The sequence below is a fragment of the Phyllostomus discolor genome, chromosome 4 (assembly GCF_004126475.2).
Source record: "Phyllostomus discolor isolate MPI-MPIP mPhyDis1 chromosome 4, mPhyDis1.pri.v3, whole genome shotgun sequence".
Lineage (NCBI taxonomy): Eukaryota > Metazoa > Chordata > Mammalia > Chiroptera > Phyllostomidae > Phyllostomus > Phyllostomus discolor.
Genome location: NC_040906.2, coordinates 50,320,904 through 50,329,627, shown reverse-complemented (window position 1 = coordinate 50,329,627; position 8,724 = coordinate 50,320,904). Strand labels below are relative to the sequence as shown.

Below are 8,724 nucleotides of genomic sequence, written 5' to 3'. Positions count from 1 at the left end.
TGAACACATGCAGTAGAATATAAGAGATGACCTCACGGAGCTTACAGCATATCTGAGAATACAAGAGAATGTCTGCCTGATTGTCATTTATTCAGGTTTGTGAGGCTCCTCTTTAGTGTTCATTGTTTCTGCCAATTATAAGGGGGGAATAGAGTGAAGGAAAAATGGATGGGAAAGAAGGGGAATGTGGCTAAAAATACTGTCTCTTAAGGTACCTGTTCCAAATATGAAGTGATACATTGATAGTTTCAAAGCTGGAACCTGTAGCTAATGTTTAAGTGGGCCTTCTTACTTCGCAGAGGAGAAAACTGAGGTCTGTCCAGCAAAGCACCCAGCTGGTGAGTGACAGAATTAAGACCAGAAGCCACACCCTCTGACCCCGAGTGGAGTGTCCTCTCCACCACCGTGCAGTTAGTGCCTTTGGAGGTGAGGTAAAAGGTCTGGTGTTGCCTTATGCTTGGGCCTGTGCTAAAGAGCCTCAGTTTCCCCTTTAATGTTTAGATGGTTTTTAGAATGATTTGATTAGCTATGTTAATGTTATTTTTTACAATGACAGTTTTCATCAATCTTAATTTCTCAGTTAGTGAAGTAGAATCTATCCATGCTAAAATTTCTCTTATCAAAGGGAAAATTTGATAATGGATCTGAATAACAGACTAGAAAGCTATTTTTGACCTGTATTTACCCATCCCTCCACTTTCACATCTAACTATATGAATGATTTACAACATATTTCCCTCCTGACCCTCTTTCCTGAAACTGAGTTTCATATTTCAACTGCTGCATCCCTACCTATTTTTCCTCCCATGACCTCAGCTTAACGGGAAGCCAGCTTCTCCTCCACATACCCCTATTTCTGTCGATGACACCATCGCTCTTCCAGCCACCCAGGTCTGAAACCGGGGCATCATCCCTGGCTCTTCCCTTCTTCTCTTCCACATCTAGTAGGTCACCGGTTTCTGTGGCCTCCTCCTGCAACACGTCTCTCAACTCCTTTCCTTCTTTTCGATGTGCACTCCCACTCCAGTTCTCACAATCCCATTTCCAGGTAATGGCAATATGTACCACTCATGCTGCTTCCCAGTTTTGCCCTGGCAACCTGTCCAACAACCACTGTGGCCTGCTCTCTCTCTAAATCACCATTAAACTAAAAAGACAAAGACCTGTTTGACCCCTTTGATTCTAGCTTTCTATTTGCCCCCAGTGTCCATAGATGATGAACTCCAAACTTAACCCCCTGGAGAATGTTGCCATACCTTTGCAACTTTTCTTCCACAGAACCATCCTTCCCAATATCTATTTCCACCTTTTGCTCTCACCTGCCATGGATTTTAGTGTCCTTTAGTGTCTGAACTCAGCTTTGTTAAAGTCACCAACCAGGGCAGCAGACCATGACCCCTCCTCAAAATTCAGTAGGTATCTACGAGTCGTTCCACTGAGGCAGTCTTCAGTCCTAACTCCTTAGAAATATCTTTACAGGTCTGTCTCCTTCCTAACTAGGTAAGTAAGTTCTTTAGGGCACGAAGCAACCTCCCAGCTTTTTACTGTTTGTGGAAAGGGACTGAGTTGTCGGGATAGGTGGTGGTAACACGTTTAAAAACACGTGAAGGCACAAAAGGGCGCAGAGGCATGGGCCCTCTCCCTGCGCCCCCCGCGACAGGGTAGGTGTCCCCCACTGAGCGCGCCGCGCCCCCGCCCCCAGCAGCAGCCAGTTGCCTGGTGAGTTCCAGGGTGCTGGGGCGGATGGCACCCCTTGGGACGCAGGCCTGCGGGACCCGAGCGCCGCCCCACGCCCCAGTCGCCAGTGCGTCGGAGCTGTGGCCCGACCATGGGCTTGCGGGGCGCGGGCAGTGAGGCCCAGCCGTTCCGAGCTCGGAGGTAGGTGGTGCTGTTGTCGTGACTGTCTTCCTCATTGGCGCGGGATAGAGAGGCGGAATGTTCAACTCCTGACTCCGGCGGAAGCGTGGCAGCCGCTCGGGACGCCGTCCTCTAGACCCCTGGTTGCCGCCCCTGCCCTCGCCGCGCGCGGGGCCTCTGCGCGCCCGGCTGCTGCTCGCGTCCGGCCTGGGAGCCAGGTAAGAGTCAGGCGGAGGCCGGGGAGGGAGAGGGTGCAAGGGAGGTCGGTCACGTTTGCGAGTCGCCGCCCGGTGTCTCCCCACCGAGGCCCAGCCGGGTCGGGCCGGGAGCCTGGCCGGCCCGTGGGGTCCCCACTGGGACCCCCTCTCCAACCAGGAGCCCGCCAAGACGGCGTGGGAGCGAGCGTTCCGGACCCTAACGGATTCGGCGCCGGACCTCAGCCGCGGCTCGGCCACGAACAGCCTGGGAAGTTTGGGCCGGTCCCACGCAGAAGTTGGAGAGCCGGGGAGAGCGGGGCGCAGCCCGGAGCGTCTGCGGCTTTCTCGGCCCTAGGCGCGCGGCGCGGCGTGGGCCGCCTTCCGGGCGGCCTCCTCCCCTACGGATCCGGTAGTACCCGAGCGCCGGCCTCTCAGTGGGTGACCCGGCTACCGCTCGGGAAGCGAAACTCGAGTTTCCCAAATCAGGTCAGCGTGCAGGCCACTTTCCAGCAGGGGTGTGTGCGTGCGAAGGGAGACCACAAACTTCTGCTTTTCTGCCAGGCCAGGCGCGTTATCTCCCACCCAGAGTGGCGACTTCCTGCCCGGCCCTGGGTATCGTGGAGCTAGCACCAACCCGCACTCTCCAGCGTCCCCCTTTTCCTTTCACGGACGCTGAGGATCAGCCCTTTGCCTACGCTGTGGCATCCCCGGGTTCATGGGCTCTGATACCAGCACCAGACCCGGAGAGGAGTGCTGAGGCCGCTGCCACACCTTGCTTGCTCCTGACAGCTTGCAGAAAAACTTCAATACAGAACTGGGAAGAGTACATCCAGCTGCCAAAAATTAAAATAAAATGGGGCAGTCATTGTTAGAGTGCTGAAAAATGTACATTTTAGGATACGCCTGGAGATCTTGCAAAAACATTGTTTATGGGGATCTTAATTATTATTTTTGTGAGTTTCTTTAATAATGAAAGCAACACCATGTAGTGGCACATGCCAAATGTTACAATAAGCAGCTCTCTCATCAGTAATGGTGTACTAGAATCAACTTACATAATTAATTCGGGGATATTTGAGCTAACGTGATTGTTAAAGTATATTCATATTTTAACCCTAAAGCTGTTTGAGGAGAATCCTCTTGCTTTTCTGAACTCAGTTGAATTGAACAGCCAGAATCCAGTGGATCCAAACCTGCCAACACATTTAAAGACAAAAATAAACAAGTGATTCAAGACAGTTAGTGTCCTCTTTGTCTCCACAGTGAAATTTCATGGTTTTGATTTTTAAAAAAATATGTGATGGCTGCATTTTTTATTATGGTTTTGGTGATTTGTAGAGCCTTTGTTTTAAATTCCTGCTACAATAGTGAGAGATTTGGGAAATTGTAAATGAATATAAATTTAGTTTGTTTGGAAAGAGAAAATTAAGATAAAGAAAAAGGGCCTTTTAGAACAATGTGTACTGTTTATTTTAATCTTAGACAATGTAATTCTTACAATAACTCTTTTTGGAATTGTTTTGGCAGTTTTTTTTTTAAAGCTGGAAAATATTGTTTAAATCAAAAGTTTTAGCGCTAGTAATTCCAGAGTAAATAACCATAAGGTGACATTATTTTTTGTGCAGGGAAACAAATAGGTGATTGATCTCTTCCCTTACTCTTTCAGGGAACACATAAGAACAAATTGAAGAATGAGGGAGAGAGAAGAGAGGAGAGGAGAGGGGAGACAGAGAGAGAGAAATAACCAAATATTAAGCATGAGGATTTGGATCTAAAAATGGATGGTCAAAGATCTTGGGAACTAAGGGACCTTCTTGCCAAATAAGGAAACTTGGCAAGCTGCACTGTGTATTTTAAGTTAGCACATGAGTGAATGTTATTGGCAATATTTTGGCTGAGTGCCTATCTGGAATGAGCAGTGAAACTGACTTTGATAGGGCTACAAAATTATAAACAGAATTATGAGGGGCGTGGAGTGAATAATCTAGTCATCATAGAAACATTGGCAGAATGACAATGATGTTTCATGAAAAGAGGTCAGGCATAGAGTGAAGCTATTAGTGTGGAGTGTAAGAGAGAAATGGACAGTTGGTTTTAGAAACTGATGGATTTGGAGAAAAGAAAGGAGAGAATCAGTACTTTTTTTAAACCAGAAAAAAGGTATTTGTGGTGATATAGTCCTTCTTAGAATAAGAGCCTTATGTCTGTATCCAGAGATGTTGGAAATAAAAGTCAATTTGGATCATTTGGTTTCCATTTTTTTAAGATTTATTTATTTATTTTTAGAGAGAAGGGAAGGGAGGCAGAAAGAGAGGGAGAGAAACGTCAGTGTGTGGTTACTTCTCGTTCAACCCCTACTGGGGACCTGGCCTGCAACCCAGTTATGTGCCCTGACTGGGATTCAAACCAGTGACCCTTTGGTTCTCAGTCTGGAGCTCAATCCACTGAGCCACACCAGTCAGGGCTGGTTGCCATTTTATTTTACCCTGGACAGGTTGATAGGGAGGGAGTTGTGTCCTACTGCAGGGAAGATTTAGGCCACATCTTTTGTGGCTATTAACCTTGCCCTGCTCATTACAAATAAGCAGAATTCTAGCTGTGAACAGAAAATTGCACCTGTTAAGGAAAGAGAGCTATAAATGCTACAGCTTAGATTGGTTTGGCCAAGACATGGGAGCTTTTGGGTCAAACCCTGCAATGGACAGCAGAAGCCTCGATTATGCCCTAATCGCAGGTAAATAATCCCAGCACAGTAGGAGATTCTGTGAGAACAAAGCAGCCACACATTTGATACCTGAACCCAGCATCAGGATTGCTAGTAGGAAATGAAAGCCTTGGACTGGACTTTAGGGGGATGGTAAGCAACCCAGTAATTACTATAAGAAAAGGGTCTGTTTAAAGAGGGAGGAGAAAGCAAATGAGGAGGAAGAAGAAGAATGACACAGTGGAAGGAAGACATACAGTGTGTTGGGAAAAATGGTATGACTTTGGGGTCAGACTGAGTTTGAATCGCAGTTGTGTCACTTCTAAGTTAGGCAGTCGGCTTGGGCAACTCTCATACCTTTGATGCTCAGTTTCCTCACATGTAAATTGGGAAGGGTAATACCTGATTTATAAGCATATGAGACAGCACATGGAAATGCTTGAACCAATGCCTGAAACTGCAGCTGCCATAACTGAGTAATAGGGAAGGGTGTTTTCCCACATTCTCAAGTTATCCACGGAGAGAGCTGCCTGTCTCACCTACCCTCGGTAAGGGCTTGCCCTTGTAGCCTGCCCCGGTCCCAGGTCATGCTTACATGTATATGTGGCCCAGGAGGTTTTCATAGCCGCTCTTCTGCTTTTAGTATAAGGGTTTCTAAAGCACCTTTGTGTACCTCTGTTCATATACAGCTTTCTAATGTTCTCAAGGGTGAATCTGAAAATGAATGCATTTAAATATTTATATGAGAAGTTTGAAGAATTTGGGGGTTGCATGAATAGTGGAAGGTTATTAGCTTAAGACCAGAATCATCCTTAGAGCCGATTTTGAGCACAGCTTGTCTCTGGGGACCAACATCCTTCTTCCTGGACTTATATCTGGACTTCATATAGGAAAACCGAAGGGAGAAGGCAGGAATCGTGTTTAAAGGTCGTGGAGTAAATCTTTGCTTATTAAACTTATCTGCCAACATGTCCTGTTATGGGGAAGAATGTGTTCCTTCAGGGATTTTAAAATATAGCCATAAATACCCCTGATGTAAGCAAGCACTTTCTTTAAAATGTTTTATTTAACCATGAGAATTCATGTGAACTTTGCATTCTCTTCTGTACTGTTTGACTTTATTGAACAAACCCATGCAAACAGATCCTAAGCATCTTCATTCCCCCAAATCTTAAAAAGTGAAATCAGTGCTGCAGGACGTGTGTCTATTCGTGCGCCTTCTGCACGGTGCTGGGTGCTCCACCTGTGGGAATACCCATGCTCTGGACTACGGGCCTGGTTCTGGTAAACGGTGCCGTGCCGTTAAGTGTCACGGCCTAGCCCAATGCATGCAGTGATGCAGTTCCATCTTGCTGAGCAAATAGTAGGGGTAGATCATCATCTGAAGAGTTTGCATTTTCTGTGGTTTTACTGTGGCTTTCGAGGTGAAAAGAGCTCTTTGCCTTGAAAGTAGAGGGGAGGGTGGAGGACACTGGTAGGATAGGAATGTGGCATGTGGCTTTCACCTTCCCAACAGTTTGGGAGGAGAAATTGAGGTGGATAGCCAGCCATCTCCATTGTGTCCCTCACTGGTGTTAATCCCTGTGCCCTTCTACAACGACAAGGGCCTCTTAGTGTCAGCTTTTTCACTATCCCTAGGAAGAGAAGGGGACCATTCATTACTTTATAGTAGGTTAATTAGCTGTTGTTCACTCAAAGGGTTGGAATGGATCTTAAGAAAACACCCATTCTGCTCTCCAGGCTAATGCTGGCGTTTCCTACTGTAGTGCACGCCCGCCTCCCATTGGACACCTTCAGTGCTGGGGAACTCACTGTTAAACAAGGTGGCAGGTTTTCTTGTTAGGCAACTCTAATAACCAGAAATTCTTTGCTATAACTTTTGTCCACAGATGGCTTTTCCTCTGGATCAGCGATGCATCATTTAGAGTCTTTCTTTGGTCTTCTCTAGTCTTAGCACCCCAGTTTTCTTTCTTTCACTTTACATCCTGATCACCAGAATTTAACCCTCATATTGGCCCTTCTCAGTGAGCAGCCATTCTAGGTAACTAATCCAGAAATGGTGGTACCCGTTTGTTAGCAGTAGCCAGTATGGTCAGATTCTTCCTATTTGACAGAAAACCGTGTTCAAGGGTAGAAACAAAAGCCAAGTAGCAGCAGGTCTAGGAGGGTGCGGGGCTGCTGACTGAAGTATGCCCTCTTCACTCGGGAGCAGCTGCTGTCTCCCCACCCCACCTGCAGACACCTGTGAATTCCTCTTCCAGCCGACCCAGCGCCGTGTGCCCCGCCAGTGCTCCCGTGCTTCATTCAGAGTCTGAATCCCTGTTCCTCCTGCCGCCAGTCATTCCACACAGGAAGCCCCTGCAGTGACCGGGTCATGGATCACGTCTGTTCCTCGTGTCCTCGTTGGGGCGCGAGCACAGGCACATTCCACACAGCATTTCTGCGACATAAGTGCACCTGCCCTTAGTTTCCTGTTCCTCCTATGTTTTGCTGCTCACAACACCATTTCTGGCAAGGAGGTGTATCGTGGCAGTCTGTTCTCATTACCTGAAATAGTAAAGAACTGTTAAGGCTGTTTCATTTAACTAGCTCATTTTATTTTAACCTTTGCTCTAACTAGAGAGTTATGTTACTTCTATAGTAAAGCACAGAGAGGGGTGGGGGAAAAAAGAAACAGTAGTGGTTCTGTTTTTAAGATTCTTACAGTTGAATTCTCTGACATATCTGTGACTAATGATCCTATTCACTGAATCTGACCTGTTCTATACAAGATGTGTTGATTTTCTGCCCCTGCACTTGGGGGAAGGAAGGACTATCTGTGGTAACTAACAACTGGTTAGTTCTACTCACACATCTATTCTCCCCCTGCTAGTATAGATCTTTTTTTTGAGTTATTGAAAAACAGAAACACAGTAGAACAACAGTCCTGTTCAGGAAAAGAATGTTTACATTTTTAACTTTGGTGTAATGAACACTAAACCAGGGTTTTCCCCATTTTTTGAAGGATAGACTTGTAGGAAAAAAGTAATTGCAGAACCATAATCCAAGTACTGCTTTTTAAAATTTTTATTTATTGATTTTACAGAGAGGGAGGAGGGGGAGAGAGAAAAAGAAATAAAGAAACATTGATTTGTTTTTCCACTTATTTATGCATTCATTTGTTGTTTCTTGTACGTGCCCTGACCGGGGATTGAACCCCTGCAACCTTGGCATATTGGGATGACACTCTAACCAACTGAGCTACCCAGCTAGGGCCCAAGTAGTGGTGTTTTAATACACGTGATGATAAAGCACATTATTTTAGTAGTGTATTCACTAATCTATGTTAAGGAGGCTAAAATAATACTAAGTATTAGTGCAGATTCTCAAAAATAAGTATTAGGGCAGCAAGCTTGACAGAAGAATTTGTCAAGGGCTGTTTTCTAAAGTCTTTTTTTTTTTTGGTCACACTCAGGTCATGATAAACTTAGTTTTTCTATATTGCATTACAAATAAATGTGTAACTGTTGTGGAAAAGGAAAGTGTAAATTAGGGAAGAGGAAGATAATGGATCCGAATCCAGAAGTAGGCCCATATAAACTTAAAAGGTAGAAAAATTCAGAAGTCCCAAGCCCTATTTTCTAGTAAAGTTAATCCTTTTATCATGTAGATTGAATTTTTTGAAAAACTATGATTTGTAGATGCTTGGTGAGGCTGGTTGCAGTTCCCTGCGTCCGTCCGTTTGCTGTGTGGAGGGCTGAGAGGCGACAGTGGCCACCACTGGGAGTAGGGATATGCCCAGTCCCCACCAAAGCCAGTGCTGTCATTGAATAAACAGGTCCTAGTAACTCTAGTATCTGAAAAAAGTGTTGTCTCTTAATAACTTAAATATGGTCAATTTATTAAATGATTAAAAGAAAATTATAATTAGTTACTAATAAGATAGATCTGGCAAAAATGGCCAAAAATTAATAGCAGTAAAAAGAG

At 45.5% G+C, this 8,724-nt stretch overlaps 1 protein-coding gene across 2 annotated transcripts in view; it reads left to right on the top strand.

The window, feature by feature from the left end:
• Window positions 1-1,937: 1,937 nt before the first annotated feature.
• MAP3K20 (mitogen-activated protein kinase kinase kinase 20) overlaps window positions 1,938-8,724 on the top strand; it is a 160,548-nt gene continuing 153,761 nt past the window's right edge. For both annotated transcript variants that reach the window (XM_028509228.2, XM_028509231.2), the window contains exon 1: window positions 1,938-2,075. The gene's annotated coding sequence lies outside the window, so the exon portion shown is untranslated. The remainder of the gene's footprint in view (window positions 2,076-8,724) is intronic.